The sequence below is a fragment of the Scyliorhinus canicula genome, chromosome 7 (genome assembly GCF_902713615.1).
Source record: "Scyliorhinus canicula chromosome 7, sScyCan1.1, whole genome shotgun sequence".
Lineage (NCBI taxonomy): Eukaryota > Metazoa > Chordata > Chondrichthyes > Carcharhiniformes > Scyliorhinidae > Scyliorhinus > Scyliorhinus canicula.
In genome coordinates, this window is record NC_052152.1 from 74,652,150 (window position 1) to 74,674,697 (window position 22,548).

Here is a 22,548-nt window from a genome sequence, read left to right on the forward strand (position 1 = left end):
CTATTTTATGTTAATAAGAAAACAACACCAAAAATCACCAGAATTAACTCTTTTTTTGGCTAGAGGTTTTGGATTTGTTACTGAGCAATGCAGATCTTTAATGTGATTCAGTGTTGATCAGACACAGGCCAGGCTCTTGAAATCAAACCACTTCCATTCGTATTTCTAGCCAAACCTATTACGTTATTACATTGAAAAGATTTTCCTCGTTCTGTCTGTTAGGTGTTCGTGCGATCTTTGTGTGGACTGCAGTTGCAATGAGCCTGTTGAGTATATATAGTGGAAATTTGTGACTAGCAACTGTAACTAACTTTCATCTCATGAATTTGAGCTGGAAAGTTCTGCAAATGATGAACTAACTTTCATCTCATGAATTTGAGCTGGAAAGTTCTGCAAATGATGAAATAATGTACTTGGCCTGTAGTCTAGTGGCTCACAGCTATGCTTTTAGTTGGAAGTTGTTCACTAGATTGATTGTTTAGTTGTTCACTGGATTGATTCCAGAGATATGGGGTTTGTGGTATGAGGAGAGATTGAACAGTTTAGGCCTATACTCTCCAGAGTTTAGAAGAATGAAGTGAAAACTAATTGAGGTATACAGGATGCTAAAAGATATGGATAAAGTAGCGGTGGAGCTGATGCTTCTTTTGTGGGGCATTCTAAAAGGAGAGGTCTTAATCTTAGAATAGAAGGTAGCACATTTAAAACAGATTTGAGGAAAACTACTTCATCAAATGGTTGTGAATCTGTGGAATTTGCTACCCCAGAATACGGTGGATGCAGGGACAGTGAGTAAATTAAAGAAGGAGTTAGACAGATTTTTAATTGGTAATGGGTTGAAGGGTTATGGAGAATGAGTCGGACAGTGGAGTTGAGGCCAGGATGGGATCAGCTATGATCACATTGAAAGTGTTTGGGCTCGGGAGGCTAAAGTGCCTACTCTTGCTCCTAGGTCATGTGTTCCAGGGAGGAAATGCTCTGGCTGATTTTGCAATTCAGCTCTTGGTCTGTCGCATTGCAGGTAGCAGATGAGGAACATATCAGCCATGATAGAATGGTGGAGCAGACTCGATGGGCCAAATGGCCTAATTCTGCTACTATATTTTATGAACTTCTAAGCTATGCTATACGTCTCTAGCACGAAGGACATGTTAACCACACCTCTCTTTGGTTCTTTTTCTCTTGATTTTGTACTTTTATTTTGAGATGGTATTCTTAATTGTACAAAACAAACTGATTCATGACAAGTATCAGCTTTTAGTTTTACAGCAGCTGTAGGGACTCCTCCCACCAACCCAAGACTTCTGATTTCTGTCAATCTGCTTTTGGAATATCTAGAGAAGAGGCATCATTATTCAGCTCAGAAGATCGCTAAAGCCAGGAAGCTTGGTGCTGATGTGAAGATGATCTTCCACCTCAAAAATTAGCAAGCAAAAATGAATGCAAATTTTCATTGTCAGAGCCTTGTCATACGCATGTTTCTGTGTTCCTGAATCCAAGCAGTTTGATTTTCTGTGATTCTGCAGGTTCTCCTCTAATGGCTTTGAGTAAGGAAAGGGAGCAAATCTGGGTCTCCAATTTTATTTTCCATTCATTGTTAACTTTGGCATTGGTTTAGTAGGTACGAGTCCTTCACTTAAGTAAAATGCTGTGAACTGATAGCTTCACTGATGTCTCAGACAGGAGTTTACAATATTTTGTCCGAGTAGGACGAGATTCCAAATGTAAAACAGCCGCAACAATGTATATCTAGTGCTTTATGATGTGTTGGGTAAGCTGGGTCTGCGAGGACTGTGTTTACTGCAGTGGTGAGAGAGACAGGCTTCCGACACTTGAAGAAACCCAACTCGATTTTATTGAACTCTTAACTATAATACATGCTTTAACTGTGGGTTGACACTATGCTGACTTGACTGGAGACCTGAGGCTAACCTGACCAGACTATCTTACTACCACATGGTGTGTGTTCTACTTGCTGCTCACGGGCTCTGACTGTCTCAGAGGCTGGATCCCAAGAGAGCGGGAAAACTAGTGCCCTCTGGCTTTATAGTGGCTGTGTCCTGTCTGGTGATTGGCTGCTATGTTCTGTGTGTTCATTGGTCATCCTGTGTGTCCATCACTGCCTGTCTGTGCACTATCATATACCTGTGTGTATATTATGACACTTTAAACTTTTTAAACATAAATTTAGAGTACCCAATTATTTTTTCCAATTAAGGGGCAATTTAGAGTGGCCAATCTACCTACACTGCACATCTTTGGGTTGTGGGGGTGAAACCCCTGCAGACACGGGGAGAATGTGCAAACTCAACACGGACAGTGACCCAGGGCCGGGATTCGAACCCGGGTCCTCAGCGCCGTAGGCAGCAATGCTAACCACTGTACCACCGTGCTGCCCCTGACACTTTAAACTTAATAACAAGGCCCGAAGGCACTTCACAGGAGCATTACAAAACATGGAACACATAGAGAGATATTGGGTCCATTGGCCAAAAGCGTGTTCAAAGGTTTTAAGAACCATCTTGAAGGAGGAAAACAAGGGAGGGTACTCCAAAGCTTTGGGTCCTGAGCAACTGAAGGCTAGACCACCAATGGTAGAGCAGGTAAAATTGGGGATACTCAAAAGGCCAGAATTGGGGAACACCAATATCTCAGAGGGCTATGGGGCTGGAGGGGATTAGAGAGGTAGGGAGAGGCTGGGCCATGAAGAGATTTTTTAAAAAATCATTTACGGGATGTGGGCATCGCTGGTTAGGCCAGCATTTATTGCCCATCCCTAGTTGTCCTTTTAGAAGGTGGTTGTGAGTTGCCTTCTTGAACCACTGCAGTCCTTTAGGTGTAGGTGCACACTTCGCTGTTAGGGAGGGAGTTCCAGGATTTTGACCCAGCGACAGTGAAGGCACGGCAATATATTTCCAAGTCAGGGTAGTGAGTGACTTGGAGGGGAACTTCCAGGTGGTGGGGTTGCAGGTATCTGCTGCTCTTGTCCTTCTAGATGGTAGTGCTTGTGGGTTTGGAAAGTGTTGTATAAAGAACCTTGGTGAGTTCCTGCAGTGCATCTTGTAGATGGTATACCAGGCTGCCACTGTTCATCGGTGGTGGAGAGTTTGAATGTTTATGGAAGGGGGAGCAATCAAGCAGGTTGCTTTCTGCTGGATGCTGTTGAGCTCCTTGAGTGTTATTGGAGCTGCACTCATCCAGGCAAGTGGAGATTATTCCATTGTACTCCTGACTTGTGCCTTGTAGATGGTGTACAGGCTATAGTGGGTCAGGAAGTGAGTTACTCGCCGTAGGATTCCTAGCCTTTGACCTTCCCTGGTAACCACAGTATTAATGTGGCTAGTCCAGTTCAGTTTCTGATCAATGGCAACCCCAAGGATGTTGATTGTGGGGGATTCTGCGATGGCAATGCCATTGAATGTCATGGGGCGGTGGTTCGATCATCTCTTGTAGGATATGGTCATTGCCTTGCACTTGTGTGGCGCGAATGTAACTTGCCACTTGTCAGCCCAAGCCTGGATATTGTCCAGGTCTTCCTGCATTTGGACATGGACTGCTTCATTAGCTGAGAAGTCGCGAACGGTGCTTAACATTATGCAATCATCCGCAAAATCCCCACTTCTGACATTATGATAGAAGGGAGATCCATTGATGAAGCAGCTGAAGATGGACACTATCCTGAGGAATTCCTGTAGTGATGTCCTGGAGCTGAGATGATTGACCTCCAACAACCACAACCATCTTCCTTTGTGCCAGGTAGAACTCTAACCAGCGGAGAGTTTTCCCGCTGATTCTCATTGACTTCAGTTTTACTAGGGCTTCTTGATGCCATGCTCGGTCAAATGCTGCCTTGATGTCAAGGACAGTCACTCGCATCTCACCTCTGGCATTCAGCTCTTTTGTCCATATTGTGAGCTGAGTGACCCTGGCGGAACCCAAAATGAGCGTCCGTGAGCAGGTTATTGCTGAGTAAGTGCTGCTTGATAGCACTGTTGATGACTCCTGCCATCACTTTGCTGACGATGGAGAGTAGACTACTAGGGCGGTAATTGGCTGGCTTGGATTTGTCTTGTTTCTTGTGTACAGGACACACCTAGGCAACTTTCCACATTGCCATGTAGATGCCAATGTTGTTGCTGTACTGGAATAGCTTGGCAGGGGTGCGGCAAGTTCTGGAGTGCAAGTCTTCATTACTGTTGCCGTGATATTGTCAGGGCCCATAGCCTTTGCAGTATCCAGTGCCTTCAGCCATTTCTTGATATCTCGTGGAGTGAATCGTATTGGTGAAGACTGACATCTGTGATGCTGGACACCTCTGGAGGAGACCGAGATGGATTGTCCACTCGGCACTTCTGGCTGAAGATTGTTGCGAATGCCTCAGCCTTGTCTTTTGCCCATATGTGCTGGGCTCCTCCATCATTGAGGATGGGGATATTTGTGGAGCCTCCTCCTCCAGTGAGTTGTTTAATTGTCCACCACCATTCATGGCTGAATGTGGCAAGACAGGATGAGAGTCTTAAAATCAAAATGCCTCATTACCGGGAGCCAGTGTAGGTTAACGAGCACACATAATAGTGGAACTGAATATAGCACAATTCTTAAGGTTATGGTATTCTATAGTGTTGGGTAATGTTTGGCATTTCTGCTTATCACTACGTATAATGGAAGATAGACACTAGGGGAATGCATATGGGTGACTTTTGTGTGGATTAAGGTCTGATTTGAATTTAAATTTGGTTTTGGAATTGTTTTGTGGTGGCCTTTATTTATCCATTGTGGCAAAGCGAATGCTGTGATGGTCACTAACAGAAGGAAGTTGAGGTGTGGCACTTTGGAGAACATGGAATTAGAGTTGGGATTTTCACTTGGTGTGTTCTTGACAGACAACCCAGGCAGAAAGAGTCTGTCTAGGTTGCTGTCACCTCCTCTTCGTTCTCATCTGCCACTTGATGTAGAGATGGTGACGAGGTCTGTGCTGTAATTATGGTGGGATGAGACAATATACAGCCAACCAACATAAACTATAACACCCGTTTGAGTGAGTTCTGCAGGGTTCATCCAGAACAGTTAAGACAGTGGAAGCATTGGTTGGTACCTCAATTGCTTGTCTATCATGATCAATCTGACAGCCTGGTTTTCATTGTATGCATGCCCACATGTTGTCTTGTCCACTGGAGTCATGAGCCACGCCATTAGTAGTAGGCCCTGTCAACAGTTGCCGCCCTTTGGATTGCCATTATGGCTCAACTGCAGATGATGTCGTGTAATGCTGTTGTCTGGAACCCTCATAACCATGGTACCATGCATAGCCCCGAATGATTTGTGAAGTCTGCAAACGATGCCTGTGCACCCAATTGAACCCTGCACCATGAGGAAGCCTGCAATCATAGTGAAGCCATGTACTTGCTCTGCTTATCGGTCTCTGGCAAGAGAATGAAATGTACTTAGTTCTCAGTGAATGGAGAATCTCAGTGACCTCCTTGATTAACATTGGGTGAAAAACTGCAAAATGTTGCAAACATCTCTACCATCACTCTGGTAGCAGCCAGATGGATGAAGATTCATGGTTATGGTCACCTTCACAGCCATTGTCCCTGACACTACACTTGTGCAACAAGTGACAGACTTAAGTGAGAACGTCCCTATTGAAGCGTAAATGTCTTGCATACTGTCCCTTAGAGGTTTGGCGAGGAGAATTGTTCTCTGAGCTCCTTGGCCTTCTGTTGAGAGTCCTTTACCACCACCCTCCTCTCTCGTCAAGCAGCTTGTGCAACTCTCTGTGACCTCCCTTCATTTTCCAAGGAATGCATACTTGTGCATCAACATCTGGGAGCAGCTTTGACAAAGAGTCATCGGACACGAAACGTTAGCTCTTTTCTCTCCCTACAGATGCTGCCAGACTTGCTGAGATTTTCCAGCATTTTCCCTTTCGTCTGGGAGCAACTGATTTGTGTAGAAATCATGGAGATAACAAGGTACTTCAACACCTGCCACATCAATCCCTGTAGGCCATTGCAATTTGATATAACTATAGAAAGCACCAGATACTTATGGAATCATTACAACAGCCAGAAGAAATCAGCCAGTAATTCACCAGAAAGTAATTTTAAAAAGATGTGTTTATGGGATGTGGGCGTCGCTTGTTGGGCTCCAGCATTTATTGTTCATCGCTGAGGACATTTAGGAGTCAACCACATTGCTGTGGGTTTGGAGTTACATGTAGGCCAGACCAGATAAGGACGACAGACTTCCTTCCCTAAAAGACATTAGTGAACTAGATGGGTTTTTATGATAATTGACAATGGTATCATGGTTGTCATTATACTTTTAATTCCAGATTTTATTTTTAGATTGCATTCAGATGCTGCCATCTGTTCTAGTGGGATTTGAAGCCAGGACCCCAGACCATTACCCTGGGTCTCTGAATTACTAGTCCAACAACAATACCACAACCCCACTGCCTCCCCTGATTGTTGTTAATGTCTTTAAATTGCTCTGGTGGGTGGTCACTCCTGCTGTTGATTGTGTCTTCAATTGTGCATGGTTAAGAGCTTGTGTTACTTGGAATGCTGAACTCCAAGGAGAGTCTGTTATCATCAAATCAGTGCTAATTGATTTCATTGTCTGCTTGCTCTGCCTACAGACAAAGGACAGACATTCACTGGTCGTATGTGCGGTAACAACCTTTCCAATATGTCCTCCAACTCAATTTGTCCCACAGTTGTGTATGTGCACTTCACAAACATTGCTTTAGAACTCTGAGTACTTGCAGCACTAAGGAAACGTGCGGCTAGACTTTATAGGGTGTCAAATTCCTGGCCACCAACTGAAACGTCAGCCATCGGCCTGCCCGCCCCAAATATTACGCTGGGAGCAGCCTTGCAGAGGTACCTCTAACCCCTTCTAGGAGGAAGTCCCAGCCTAGTGCTGTCGGTCAATCAGATTGGCTAGTTGCTCTGTTGTCCTGCAGCACCAGGCTGGAGCGGTTTTCTGCTAGGACTACAGGCAGACCTGCAAACACTGATGGAACCCACACTTAAGGTAAGCCTGGGATTCTGGATTAGCCTGGCTAAAAGTCTCCAGTGAGGGGGTGGGGGGTCTGTGTTTGAGAGGCCAGGGCTTAGCAGTAGGGATAAAGGGAGAGGAGGGATTCTGATCTTGGGGTGGGATCTTCCGATGGGCACAGAGAATCCTTCAAAGAGAACCCGTCTTCCTGCCTGATAGCAGACTGCAGTACAACTGCTGGGATACCTACCTTGCCTCCATCGTTCCTTACCGCATGTAAAATAGCAGAAGAGGCGGAATGATGCCATTAATTGATTTTCGAATCCACTGGCAGAGGCCTGTAAAATGCAGCCCATGGATTCTTAATGATCCCAATTTCTAAGCCAGCATGTTCCAATATCCCCCGTGTGTACAAAATAACTTTAATCCTCTGTCTCCTCTGCCCTTGTTATCAATTCATTGCCCATTGAAAACAGATCTTTTACTGTTCATACTCACAATTTTGGAAACCTGCAATTTCTTTACGTTTCTTCCCAAATGTAACCCTTCATTTCTGATATTGTCTTGGTGAAACTTAACTGCACTCTTTCAGTGGTTCTAATATCTTTTCCTTTGGGCTCTCCAGAATTACATGCTTTACTCTAAATGCCATTTATTCAATGGCTTTGTATAGTTCCAGCTGCCATTTTAAGAAAGTCAGACGAGGTTTTGTTCCAGTCTCCAAATATCCAATTACCTGGACCAATAAAGACAAGAACGTTTATTGTTTGAAATATTTCCTCAATAAACTCTTTATGTTCGCCTAATACACATTCTCTAGAATCTCTCCCACTGCTGGACCGTCTGTATCCACCTTCCATTATCTCTATCCTAACCCATGTCTCTTTTATTGACTCTTGAACATCTATTTGTAACATGTCCTATTCACCCATCACTCTTGTCCTCACTGCCCTATATTGGCCCCCAGTTAAGCCATGCTTCAATTCTCAAATATTCGTCCTTATTTTCAAATTTCTCCATGGCCTCAACTCTTTCCTGTCTCTATCTCCTTCAGCCCCACAACTCTATCGAGGTATCTGTGTTCCTTCAAATTAATGCCTTAAGCGTCCCCAGTTTTATTTGCTGCTTCTTTGCAGCCACACCTTAAACTCTGGAATTTCCTCACTCCATAGAATCCCTACAGTGCAGAAGGAGGGTATTTGACCCATCAGGTCTACACCAACCCTCTGAAAGAGCACCCCACCTGGGTCCACACCCCCGCCCTATTCCCATAATGCCACCTAACCTACACATCTTTGGACTCTGGGAGGAAACCAGAGGCCTGGAGGAAACCCATGGCCACAGGAAGAATATGTAAATTCCACAAAGACAGTCACCCGTGGTCGGAATTGAACTCTGGTCCCTGGCACTGTCAGGCGGCAGTGCTAACCACTGCGCCACCCTCAAGGCACCTCTCTTCCTGTCCTCCTTTAAGATGTTCCTGTGACTGAGCTTTTGGACATTTTTCCAAAGACCCCCTGATATTTGGGGTGTTCAATTTTGTTTAATAATGTACTTTTGAAACACCTTTATATTATGTTCCAAATACTCTAGGTAATGAAGGATAGCACTGGAGCCAATCTTTACACACTTTTATATACACATTAAAAACATGCACCTCTCAACCATACTTCCAGTTTGTGTATTTATCTTGATACAAGTGAATCTCCAGTTAAATCGCATCTCCTGCATATAATTAAATATGATTAATCTACAATTAACATTTGGGAGGTTTTACAATGTTAAAGGTGCTACATGAATACAAATTGTTGTTGGGACAGGGTAGGTCACCAAAGTTCAGTCCTGACAGTGATATGAACAGTCATCTTTTCAGTCCTTTGAAAAGAGTTTCCCAAAATCCGTGCAGTTAACTTCTAAGTTACCCATTTTGGAGAGCTTTTCGTTTCAGAATCTGGGTGACGAATACAACATTGTCTTGTCTTCTGTCTGACGTCACACCAGTGATTGAAGTCGACAGTTAAGTATTTGCTATTTGTGTATTGGAGGATATTATTGTACCGTGCAATTTATTCCCATTTTAGCAGAATTGTTGTCAAGAGAGGGCTGTAGAAAGAGAGATTCACTTCCTGAACGCACACAGACTTGTAGATATTGCACTGGAGTGGTAACAGGCAGTCTTAGTAGATTTTTCTCTTGCGATCCTCAGCTGAGCATTTCAGAAAATATTTAACTTTACTTTGGAACTAGCTGCCATTACAAGGTTAAACTGGGGCGTGCTTCGAAGAGAAGGGGCGTATGGAGAGGGTGAGTGCAGCTGGATAAATTTGGAGTGTGCTTTGGAAGGTGTGAGTGAGTCAATCTGGGTTACTCTGGCTGTACCTGCTGAAGAAGGGCGAAGAGAAGGAAATGGGCACAGCTGGATTGTCCTGGGTGTGTCTTTGGAGTGAGTAGAGTTAGATTACTCTGGGTGTACTTCCCGAGAGAGAGCGAGTGGTGTGCCAAGGCGGGGGGCTGAAAAAATGGTCAGGGCCCCCTCTTGTTGAGAGTTGAACTGCAATGACCTGCACTTCAAAGAACATAAGAAATGGGAGCAGGAATAGTTAGACGATCTGCCATTCAAACTGTCATTCAAAACGATTATGACTGATGGTTAATTTCAATTCAATTTCTCATCCTGTCCCCATACCCTTTTGAGTCCAAAAATCTATTGACTCTGTATTTGTGACCGGGTATCCGCAGCTGTCTGGGGCAGAGCGGCAGGGTAGCACAGTGGTTAGCACTGTCGCTTCTCAGTGCCAGGGACCCGGGTTTGATTCCCGGCTTGGGTCACTGTCTGTGCGGAGTCTGCATGTTCTCCCCGTGTCTGTGTGGGTTTCCTCCGGGTGCTCTGGTTTCCTCCCAGAAGTCCCGAAAGACTTGCTTGTTAGGTGAATTGGACATTCTGAATTCTCCCTCAAGTGTAGCTGAACAGGCGGCGGGCGGACTGTGGCGACTAGGGGCTTTTCACAGCAACTTCATTGCAGTGTTAATGTAAGCAACTTGTGACACCATAAAGATTATTATTAAGAATTCCAAAGATTCACCAGAAATGTATCCTCTTCTCATTCCTAGATAGCCAGCCCTCCCCCTGAGTCTATAGCCCTGAGCTCTAGATATCTCAGAGTGGCAAAAAGCCTCCCAGCCTCTGCTTTGTCAAGCCCCCTCAGAATTTTAAAGGTTCCAATGCAATCCCTCTTTTTTGTTTGTTTAAACTCCAGAGAATGTATGTCCATTCCACAGAACCTGCCCTCATAAGACCACCCTCTCCTCTCAAAAATCTTGTGGAGGCAAGTATACTCTACCTTGGGCAAGGAGACCGAAACTGTATGCAGTACTCCCAAATGTGGCCTCGCTAAAGTCCTTTCCATAATTAGAAGTTTTCCTTACTATTATCATGCAACCACCTTGTAATAAGAACATAAGAACTAGGAGCAGGAGTAGAAATCAGGCCCTTCGAGCCTGCTCCGCCATTCAATGAGATCAGGCCTGATCTTTTGTGGACTCAGCTCCACTTTCTCGCCCAAACACCATAACCCTTTATTCTTCAAAAAACTATCTATCTTTATCATGAAAACATTTAATGAAAGAGCCTCAACTGTTTCACTAGGCAAGGAATCCCACAGATTCACAACCCTTTGGGTGAAAAGGTTCCTCCGAAGCTCAGTCCGAAATCTACTTCCCCTTATTTTGAGGCGATGCCTCTTAGTTCTGCTTTCACCCGCCAGTGGAAACAACCTGCCCGCATCTATCCTATCTATTCCCTTCATGATTTTATATGTTTTTATAAGATTTCCCCTCATCCTTCTAAATTCCAATGCGTACAGTCCCAGTCTACTCAACTTCTCTCGTAATCCAACCCCCTCAACTCTGGGATTAACCTAATGAATCTCCTCTGCACTCCCTTCAGCACCAGTATGTCCTTTCTCAGGTAAGGAGACCAAAACTGAACACAATATTCCAGGCAGGTGTGGCCTCATTAACACCTTATACAATTGCAGCATAACCTCCCTAGCCTTAAACTCCATCCCTCTGGCAATGAAGGACAACACTCCATTCGCCTTCTTAATCACCTGTTGCACCTGTAAACCAACTTTTTGTGACTCATGCACTAGCACACCCAGGTCCCTCTGCACAGCAGCATTTTAAATATTTTGTCATTTAAATGATAATCCCTTTTGCTGTTATTCCTACCAAAATGGATAACCTTATATTTGTCAACATTGTATTCCATCTGCCAGACCCTAGCCTATTCACTTAAACTATCCAAATCCCTCTGCAGACTTCCAGTATCCTCTGCACTTTTTGCTTTACCACTCATCTTAAGTGTTGTCTGCAAACCTGGACACATTGCACTTGGTCCCCAACTCCAAATCATTTATGTAAATTGTGAACAATTGTGGGCCCAATACTGATCCATGAGGGACATCACTAGCTACTGATTGCCAACCAGAGAAACACCCATTAATCCCCACTCTTTGCTTTCTATTAATTAACCAATCCTCTATTCATGTTACTGCTTTAACCTTAACACCATGCATCTTTATCTTATGCAGCAACCTTTTGTGTGGCACCTTGTCAAAAGGTGTATAAACATTAATATACTAAGTGCTGTCCTAATTGTACCTGTATCTTAACTTCCTGTGAATCATGTACAAGGACCCCCCCCAAAAAATCCTTCTGAGTACCAATACTTACTCCAGATAGTCTCTAACATTTTAAAAACATTCCACTTTTCCATTCTCCAAAGTGAATAATATCACACTTCCACACTTTATAATTGATCAGCTCTCTCTTACCCAATTACTTAACCTGCCTGTATCCCTTTGCAGCCACTTAGTACCCTCCTCGCAGCTTATTCTCCCATCTAGATTTGTATTGTCAGCAAACCTGGATATGCTACTCTTGGTTCTCCTGTCTCTCAGTCATTTAAATAGACTGTAAATAGTACAAGTCCAAGCACTGATACACGCTGTACTCTACTAAGTGCATCCTGTTCTTTGTGCCTCCTACTGTGAAGGCAAACACAAGATAGTCATATAATGTTTCTGCATCTTCTGTATTTTCCGTTTTGAATTTGTCTTGCCTCTGGCACTGAGGGACCCATGTTTACTTTTTTCTGATCTTTTCCTTTACTTATAAAAAAAAGCTCCTGCAATCTGGTTTTAATTGTACCTTTTTAATGCAGAAAATATCTTGGTGTTTCAGTGAGGCAAAGTGAGTCTAAACTGTAGTTGAAGAGTTGAGAGATGATCGAAAGGATGATTCTTAGGATTATTTTAAAAGCCATGGAAATCATTCTAGTAATGAAGGGGAAGATGCAGGGAATCCCCGAGGTGGAAAGTGGTGGGGGGGGGGGGGGTGCGGAAAGAGAAGATGGGGTTGATTGCAAAGGTAGAATAATGCAGGACCATGGAGAATTTATGACATTGCTACATTGCAAGGCAAGGGCTCAGTAGAGTTTGGCAAAGATGTACAATGGATAAAGCGGCCTTAAATGGAACAGCATTTGGCAGAAATATTTTGGGTCAGATTTGTGTAGAGTGGAGGATAGGAATTTGTGAGAGTGATCTGCGAAGTCAAACTAAAGGTAACAAAGTATGAATAAGGCTTCCCTTATTCCGAGGTAGCTATGCAAATTAAATGCATTCCAAAATTCCATAAGCTCTGAATGTTGAAATTGCTTTCAAGCCTTACCGACATGATTGTAGAGCTGAGTGTGAAAAGTCGATGTTTCACCCCCCCCCCCCCTCCCCCACACACACACCACACACACACACACCACTCTTTACCAACTCACCATACTGAGATCATGCTGTACCCCGACTCTTTTCCGGACACCATCTCTGATCTGTTGACAATGCTGAACCTGAATCATCTTCTAGAAATTCTGACGGCAATACCGCGATCATTTCCCTAATTAATTTTGTGTGGGGGAGGAACTTGGTTTCCTTGATCTTTTCTCCAGGTTGGGAATTTGTCATGTGTGAGATACAGAGCACAAACACAAGTGCCATCATTCTGGGTTACTGCATGGTGACACACTTAGCACACTACACTCCTGCACAAAGACAAATTTACAATCTTTGACACCAGTATTCTAGTGGTACAGTACCTGGAGATTTCTTTTAATTAGATGTGCCCTTGACATTCAATGGCATTATCATCACTGAACCCCCACAAGCAACATCCTGGGCGTTACCATTGATCAGAAACTGAACTGGACTAGCCGTATTAATACTGTGGTTACCAGGGCAGGTTAAAGACGAGGAATCCTACGGCGAGTAACTCACCTCCTGAGCCTGTTCACCATCTACAGGGGCTGGTTTAGCACACTGCGCTAAATTGCTGGCTTTTAAAGCAGACCAAGGCAGGCCAACAGCACGATTCAATTCCCGTACCAGTCTCCCCGAACAGGCGCCGGAATGTGGCGATTAGGGGCTTTTCACAGTAACTTAATTGAAGCCTACTCGTGACAATAAGCGATTTTCATTCATTTCATACAAGGCACAAGTCACGAGTGTAATAGAATACTCTCCACTTGCCTGGCTGAGTGGAGCTCCAACAACACTGGAGAAGCTCAACACTATCCAGCAGAAAGCAGCCTGCTTGATTGCTCCCACTTCCACAAACATTCAAACTCTCCACCACCGATGAACAGTGGCTGCCGTGTGTACCATCTACAAGATGCACTGCAGGAACTCACCAAGGTTCCTTAGACAACACCGTCCAAACTACCATCTAGGAGGACAAGAGCAGCAGATACCTGGAAACCCCATCACCTGGAGGTTCCCCTCCAAGTCACTCACCACTCTGACTTGGAAATATATCGCCGCTCCTTCACTGTTGCTGGGGCAACATTCTGGAACTCCCTCCCTGACAGCACAGTTTCTACACCACAAGGATTGCAGCGGTTCAAGAAGGCAACTCACCACTACCTTCTGAAGGGCAACTAGGGATGGGCAATAAATGCTGGCCTCACCAGGGACGCCGCATACCATAAATTAATTTTAAAAAGAATCATTCTGAGCAGGTTGAGAGAACCTGTCTCAATTTGATCTGGATGCGATCTGAGATTACACTTGAGTGACTGATGCTTTGGGTGCTTGGAGCAGAGGATAAATAGATGTAATTTTTATTTTCCACTTGGTAATTTCAATATTTTTAAATGGCTTTAATTTAACAGTTTTGAGAACCTCGTTGTCTGGGCTGGTAGTATCTGTGTTCTGAGGTTCCACCAGATGGCGACACACACTATAGAATCTTTCACATAGAGAAAAGTTGTGCTATTGTGTGACTCCGATCAGTTCTGGACACCATACTTGTCTGCTTCCATAACCACTTGAGCTGTCTGATTGGCGTGTCCAAAATTGTCGTGAATTTAGATCTAACAAAGATTTGGCACTTCACTGGAGTACACTTTGCACTTCAGTTCAAGCATTTTCAGTTGTTTTTCTTTTTTTATTATTTATAGGGCCACTTTAGTGGCTGTGATAAAACCTCAAGTTTAATCTTGCTTCATTATGGCTCTTGTGCTGAACATTTAATTCCAGTTCCATCAAAATGCTATTAGATTGCACTTCTTTTATGGCTTTTGCTTTTTAATTCGTGGTTCTGAAATGGATGAAGAATAAACCAAACCCATTCTGAGCAGTTTGATATACCGCCAGGTGTCAAATATTATTGTATTTCACATAATGAAAGTCTGATTTTGTTTGGATTATTACCCTTTGATGGCTGTTAATAATGTTATGTTTGGCGATTTCACTGACTGCCGTGACCCATGAAGCATCCTAGTCACTTGGGTAAGTATTATTGGCTTTCCATGAATGATATTAACAACAAACATGAGGAGGGAACAGGTAAGAAGTCAAATATTCCATTATGGTACCAAATTAGGAATCTCGACAGACTTTGAAAGCATAATCTTTTCAATCAAGTTGGAGTTCACGTAATGGAGGTTAAATCTTTTTATCCAAGGTAAAGAAAATATTCTGGTGCATTTACAACCTTTAAAAATAAATACCTATGATTTGAACGCCTTAGATGAGCTGCCAAAAGTTTATGGTTCAGCAGGATCATTTAAAAAAAAAAAGTTCAATTTGACAGCATCTGAGAAAAATTGCTTACTGAAGACTCTGCATTAGACAATTTCTATCAGATCCACCAGTCTTCGAGTAAAAGCTTCCTACACGCCTCCAGCCCATCCTGAAAGAAGGAGTTAGCTTTTTGGTGATGATTACTGAGACATGGTTACAAGGAGACCAGATCTGGGAGTTGGATGTCCAAGGGTACTCCGTATTTTCGAAGGACAGACAGAAAGGAAAAGGAGGTTGTGTAGCTTTACTAGTAAAGGAAGGAATCCGTGCTGTAGTGAGAAATGATACAGGCACTGGAGATCAAGATGTGGAATCAGTCGACATAGAAATAAGAAATAGTAAAGAAAATAAGTCTCTGGTGGGAGTAATCCATAGGCCCCCCAAACAGTAGTTTCGCAATGAGACACAGAATAAACCAGGAAATATTGGATGCTTGTAAGAAAGATATGACAATAATCATGGGTGATTTTAATATACATATAGAGTGGATTAATCAAAGTGGTATGGGTAGCCTCGAGGGAGAGTTCATTGAATGTATTAGAGATTGTTCCTTGGAGAAATACGTTAAGGAGCAGGCTATTCTGGATTTGGTATTGTGCAATGAGGAGGGATTAATTAATAACCTCGTACTTGAGGATCCTCTAGGGAAGAGTGGTCATAGCGTGATAGAATTTCAAATTCAGTTTTGAAGGCGAGACTTGCGTTCTGGAGTTAAATAAAGGTAATTATGTAGGCATGAGGATTTGTCCCTAGTGGACTGGGCAAGAAGACAGGACAGTTGAGTAGTTTAAGGAGACATTCAATTTACTCCAACTAAAATATATTCCAGTGAAGAAGAAAGATTGCAAGACGGGGAAAAAGATCCATGGCTAAACAAGGAAGTTAAAGATATCAAAGACAAAAACTAAGGCATTCCATATAGCAAAGGCCCGTGGCAGGCAGGATGAAAGATTGGGAAACTTTTAAAGATCAAATTGATAAAAATAGCAATGGTAAATCATGAAAAAAAAACTAGCGCAAAATATAAAAAGGAAAACAAAAGCAAAGTATGTACAAGCGAAGGGAATGTGGAAGAGAATGTTAAAGTGAATGTTGGTCCCTTGGAGGCTCAGACTGGGGAGTTAATAGTGGGGAGCACAGAAATGGCAGACGTGCTATATCGATATTTTGTCTGAGTTTTCACGTGGAGTACACGAGTACCATCCCATTAGTAACAGGTGATGCAGAGGTAATAGAAAGAAAGGAACTTCGAACAGTCATCATCTCTGGGGTCTTAAAGGAATTGGCAGCCAAGATAATGGATCTATTGTTTACAATATGCCAAAATTCCCTAGATGAGGGAAAGGTTCCAATGGACTTGGAAAAATGCCAAAGTAATGCCGTTATTCATAAAGGGAGTGATGCAGTGAATAGGAAACTATTAAGGAAGTAATAACAGGACATTTAGAAAGTTAAGATACACTCCATCAGAGTCAGCATGGCTTTATGAAGGGTAAATAATTTGACTAATTTGCTAGAGTTACTTGAAGATGTAGCAAGCCAAGTGAATGATGGGGATCCTGGAGATGTATATTTGGACTTCCAAAGGCATTTGATAACGCACTGTACAAATGGTTACTTCACAAGCTAAGGTCACCTGGGATTAGGGGTAATTTATTATCTTGGATAGAAGACAGATTAACCAAGAGAATGTAGGCAATCGGGATAAATGGATCTTTTACTGGGTGGCAAGATGTAACTAGTGGAGTTTGGTCCTCTGGCCCCAACTATTTACAATATATATTAATGACTTGGATGTAGGTATAGAAGGTACTATAGCCAAATTTACAGATTACATTAAAATAGCTGGGATAGTCAGTTGCAATGAGGAAATAAGTAATTTACAAATGGATTTAGGTGAGTCAGCCAAAATTTGACAGTGTGAGGTCATCCGTTTGGTCGTAAAAATGAAAAGGCAACTTATTATCTAAAGGAGAGAAAGTTCAGAGAGTGCTTTGTTGCAGTGAGATCTAGGTGTCCTCGTGCAGGAATCGCAGAGAACTAGTATGCAGGTACAGCAGGTAATAAGGAAGGCAAATGGAATTTTGATATTTATAGTTTTTTAAAAATGGTCTAAAAGTAGAGAAGTGTAGCTGCAACTGTATAAGGCTTTGGTGAGACCGCACCATGTGTACTGTGTGCAATTTTGGTCCCATTATTTGAGGACGGGATGTAGTTGCATTAGAGGCCTTTGGAAGTTTGGCAGTTCATAGGAGGCTCACTAGATTGATTCCAGACCAGAGGTGAGGAGTTTGTCTTCTGAAGAGAGATTGAGCAGTTTGGGCCTCTCGAGTTGTGAAGAATGAGAGGAGAGTTAATTGAGGTATAAAAGATGGTAAAAGGTATTGATGAAGTAGATGTAGAGCGGATGCTTCTTCTTGTGGGGCAATCTAGAACAAGAGGTCATAATTTTAGGATAAAGGGTAGCAGATTTAAAAACGAGATTTAGGGCAGCACAGTAGCATGGTGGTTAGCATAAATGCTTCACAGCTCCAGGGTCCCAGGTTCGGTTCCCGGCTGGGTCACTGTCTGTGCGGAGTCTGCACGTCCTCCCCGTGTGTGCGTGGGTTTCCTCCGGGTGCCCCGGTTTCCTCCCACAGTCCAAAGATGTGCGGGTTAGGTGGATTGGCCATGCTAAATTTCCCGTAGTGTCCTAAAAAGTAGGGTTAAGGGGGGGGGGGGTTGTTGGGTTACGGGTATAGGGTGGATACGTGGGTTTGAGTAGGGTGATCATTGCTCGGCACAACATCGAGGGCCGAAGGGCCTGTTCTATGCTGTACTGTTCTATGTTCTATGTTCTCAAAAAGTCATGGATCTGTGGAATTCACGACCCCAGAGTGAGGTCAATGCCTGGATATTGAGTACATTTGAGGGCAAAGACAGATTTTTAATTAGTAATGGGTTGAAGGGTTGCAGAGAACGGGCAGGAAAGCGGAGTTGAGGCGAAAGGAGATCAGCCATGATAGTATTAAATGACAGAGCGGGCTCGAGGGGCCGAATTGCCTGCTCCTCCTCGGGTGTAAATGATCCTATGGCACTATTTCTAAGAAAAGTAGGGATGTTATTTTTGGTTTCCTGGCCAATATTTTGACTTTAACGCGACTGCAAAAATAGATTATCTGGTCGTGACCATGTTGTTGTTTGTGGGATTTGGCTGTGGGCAAATTGGCCGTTGCGTTTCCTACCACAGTCGCAACACTTAAAGTAACTTAATGGCTGTAAGGTACTTGGCACATCAGGTGGGTGTGCAAAACCCTACAACCGAAGTCTTTCTTCCTCATTTATTTTCTTCTTCTTTGCAATGCTATTGTATTCTGACACGCATTGCAATTGAGATCTTGTGTTCAGCTCAAGATTCTGGTGCACTGCTTTAAATCCACTGAGCACTGGGGTGAATGTTGGCATGAGCTTAATGAAAACACGAACAATTGTGGACCTGTTGCTACATTCTCATGGACTTTGATCCAGTGGATCATGTTATGCAATGAATTATGCTTCACTCAATTTTTGAATAGCCACTTTTTCACATGGGAAATAGTTTCTTCCTGTTGTCAACCACTGGGAGATTGAACTTTACAGTTTCTAAGGAGATAATTTTAAAAATTTACTTCAGTGTATTAAAAGATGGAGGTTAGGCTTTATCCAAACTAATTGGAGTAAATTGTCGCATCGAGCTGAACTTGTACTCTTGTGACACTACTCTTACTGGAAGCTACCGATTTTCAAGCTTTCTTCAGAAGTTGATGTTCCGATTTGATTGAGAAGTGTATTTCCACTACAATTTTTCAACTTCTAACATTCACTACAGTAGAATCATACAGTAGAGAAGAGGCAGGTCAGCCCATCAAGTCTGCATCGACCAAACACAACTACTCTAATCTACTCTAATCCCATTTCCCACCACTTCGTTCGTAGCCTTGAATGTTATGACATTTCAACTACTCATCCAAGTACTTTGTGAGGTTCCCATGCCTCATCTACCCTCACAGGCAGTGATTTCTACCACCCTCTGAGGAAAATGTTTTCCCTCTAATCCCCTCTGAACTTCAGGACCGGGATTCTCCCCTACCCGGCGGGGCGGGGGGTCCTGGCGGGATGGAGTGGCGTGAACCACTCTAGTGTTGGGCCACCCCAAAGGTGCGGATTTCTCTGCACCTTTAGGGGCCCAACCCTAACCTTGAGGGGCCTGCCGATAGGCGGGGCGCGATTCCCGCCCCTGCCGAATCTCTGGTGCCTGAGACTTGGGGAGATGGCGGGGGCGGGATTCACGCAGGCCCCCGGCGATTCTCCGACCCGGCGGGGGGTCGGAGAATCCAGCCCCCTGTCTTTCACCTAATAATTGTGCCACTTCTTATTGACCCTTCAGCTCAGGGCAATAGCTGCTTTCTATCCACCCTGCCCATGCCCCTCATAATCTTGCATACCTCAATCAGCCCCCCCCCCCCCCCCCCCCCCCCCCCCCCAGCCCCCGTCTCGGCCTCCTCTGCTACAAAGAAAAATGCCAACCTTATCCAGCCTCTCTTCGTCGCTAGGATGCTCCATCCTGGACAACATCCTGGTGAACCTCCTCTGCACCCTCTCCGGTGCAATCACATCCTTCCTGTGTAGAATTTGCACTTCCTCCCGTGCCTGCATGGGTTTCCTCCAGGTGCTCCAGTAGGTGGATTGGTCATGATAAAGGTTGCACCTTAGTTTCAAAGACGTACAGGTTAGGTGGGGGTTATACGATTATGGGGATAGGGCGGGGGAATTGGCCTAGATAGCATGCTCTTTCAGAGGGTCAGTGCAGACTAGATGGGCTGAATGGCCTCCATCTACACTGTCTGGATTCTATAGTGCAGTGACCAGACTGAACACATTACAGCTGAGGCCTAACCAAAGTCGTGTACAGCCCCAACATAACCTCCCTAGTGCTCTTGTAATCTATGCCACGATTGATAAAGGCAAGTGTCCTGTATGTTTTCTTAACTACCCTATTAACCTGTCCGACTGCCTTCAGCCCCCCAACATTTTCTTTTACGTACATATATATTGCAAACAATAAGGGGCCCTGCACTGATTCCTGTGGTACACCACTGGACACCGGCCTCCAGTCACACCAACAGTCTTCTACCGCCACCCTCCGTCTCCTATCACAAAGCCAATTTTGGATCAAGCTTGCCACATTACTCTGGATCCCGTGTGCTTTTACCGTATCAGTCTCCCATGTGGGACCTTGTCAAAGGCTTTGCTAAAATCCATATAAACTACATCAATAGGGGGGAAATAGAGTATGTGAGTAAGCTTGCAGGGAACATAAAAGCTGACTGTAAAGGTTTCTATAGGTATGTGAAGAGAAAAGGATTGGTGAAGAATGTAGCTCCCTTACAGTCAGAAGCGGGAATGTACAATAGGGAACAAAGAAATGGCTGAGCAACTGAACATATTTAGGACCGAGATGAGGAGAAATTCCTTCACCGCGAGAGTGGTCGGCCTATGGAATTTGTTACCACAGGAAATAAAAAAAGGTTGAGGACAAATCATTGCAAGTTTTCAAGGTGCAGGTAGATATAACACTTGGGGCGAGGGGGAACAAAGGATATAGGGGGAAGTGAGATTAGGCTATTGAGTTGGATGATCAGCCGATCATAATGAATGGTGGAGCAGGCTCGAAGGGCCAAATGGCCTCCTCCTGCTCCTATTTTCTGTGTTTCTATGTTCCAATTGCACTGCCCTCATCTATACATCTGGTCGCCTCCTCAAAAAATTCTAGCAAATTTGTTAGTCATGATCTTCCTCTGACAAAGGCATGCTGACTGTCCATGATCAAACCTTGCCTCTCCAAGTAGAGATTGACTCTGTCCTTCAGAACTTTCTCCAATTGTTTTCCTGCCACGGATGTGGGACTCACTATAGTTCCCTGGCTTTACCTCTACCACCCTTGTTAAAAAGTGGAATCACATCAGCCATCCTCCAAAGCACTGGGTCATCCCCTGTGGCCAGAGAGGTATTTTGAGTCAGAGCCCCTGTTGGATGCAACCCATCTGGACCTGGGGATTTGTCCAGTTTTAAGCCCGACTAAACCTTCAGTACCTCCTCGCTCCAGATGTCAAACTGCTCAAGAACATCACAGTGCCTCTATCTGAATTTTGCACGCACATCCTCTTCCTCCAAAGTGAAGACCAAGTGAAGTACTCGTTTAATACCATACCAGTATCATCCAGCTACATGCACAGATTACCCTCTTGGTCTCTAATGGGTTCTACTCTTTTCGTGATAATCCTCTTCCCCTTGATTTACTTATGGAATGTCTTGGGATTTTCCTAATATTACCCAGCAGTGCTTTTCCATGCCCCCCCCCCCCCATCTAATTGTTTTTTTTGAGTTTCCCCTGACTGTTCTATACTCCACGTGGGCCTCTGTAGATTTGCTCCCTTTGTACCTGATAAAAGCCTCTCTTTTCCTTCCTAGCCAGTCCTGATTATTCCTAGACAACCAGGGTTCTCTGGACTTCTTGTTCCTGCATTTCATCCTAAAGGAAGCATGTTAGACCTTTACTCGTGTCGTTCCATTTCAAATGCCCCCCACTGCTCTGCTGTAGATTTACCCAGAAGTAATTGTTCCCAGTCTACTTTGGCCAGATCCTGCCTTATTTTAACAGCCTTCCCCAAATCAAACCCCCCCCCCTTTTTTTTTTGCAGGCCATCTTTTTCTTTCTCCATGACCAATTTAAAATGTACAGTGTTGTGGCCGCTATCACTAAACTGTTCCCCCACTGCTACCTCGAACACCTGTCTGGCTTCTTTCCCCAGAACTAGCCCCAGCACTGCGCCCTCCCTTGTTGTACCTTTGACATGTTGATATAAAAAAACCCTCTTGAATACATTTCAAGAAATCTGTTCCTTCTATATCCTTTACAATGTGACTATCTCAATTAATGTTAAGAAATTTGAAATCCCCTAATATATATTATCGTTTTACACATCTCAGTGAATTGTCTACATATCTGCTCCTCTATTGCCCAATGACTATTTAGTGGTCTACAATACACTCCCAGCAGTGTAACTGTCCTCTTTTTTTCTACCCACAAAGCCTCATTAGAAGGCTCCTCCATTTATTGTCCCTTCTTACTGCTGTGACAGACTCCTTAATTAATAATGCAGCACCACCTCCTCTTTTAGCCCTTCTCCTTTCCCGCCTGAAGATCCTAAACCACAGAATGTTGAGCTGCTAGTCCTGTTCCTCCCTCGACCACATCTCTGTGATGGAAACAATATTACAACTCTACGTTCCAATACACGCTCTTAACTCATCTGCCTTACCTATGATACTCCAAGCATTAAAGTAAAGGCCATCTAGCCTTGAAACTCAACACACTGGGCCCCAAACC

The 22,548-nt window shown here is 43.9% G+C and overlaps 1 protein-coding gene across 1 annotated transcript in view; it reads left to right on the forward strand.

The window, feature by feature from the left end:
- The window catches only part of pola1 (polymerase (DNA directed), alpha 1), a 373,540-nt gene that overhangs the window by 106,464 nt on the left and 244,528 nt on the right, over positions 1-22,548 (forward strand). The window lies entirely within an intron of this gene.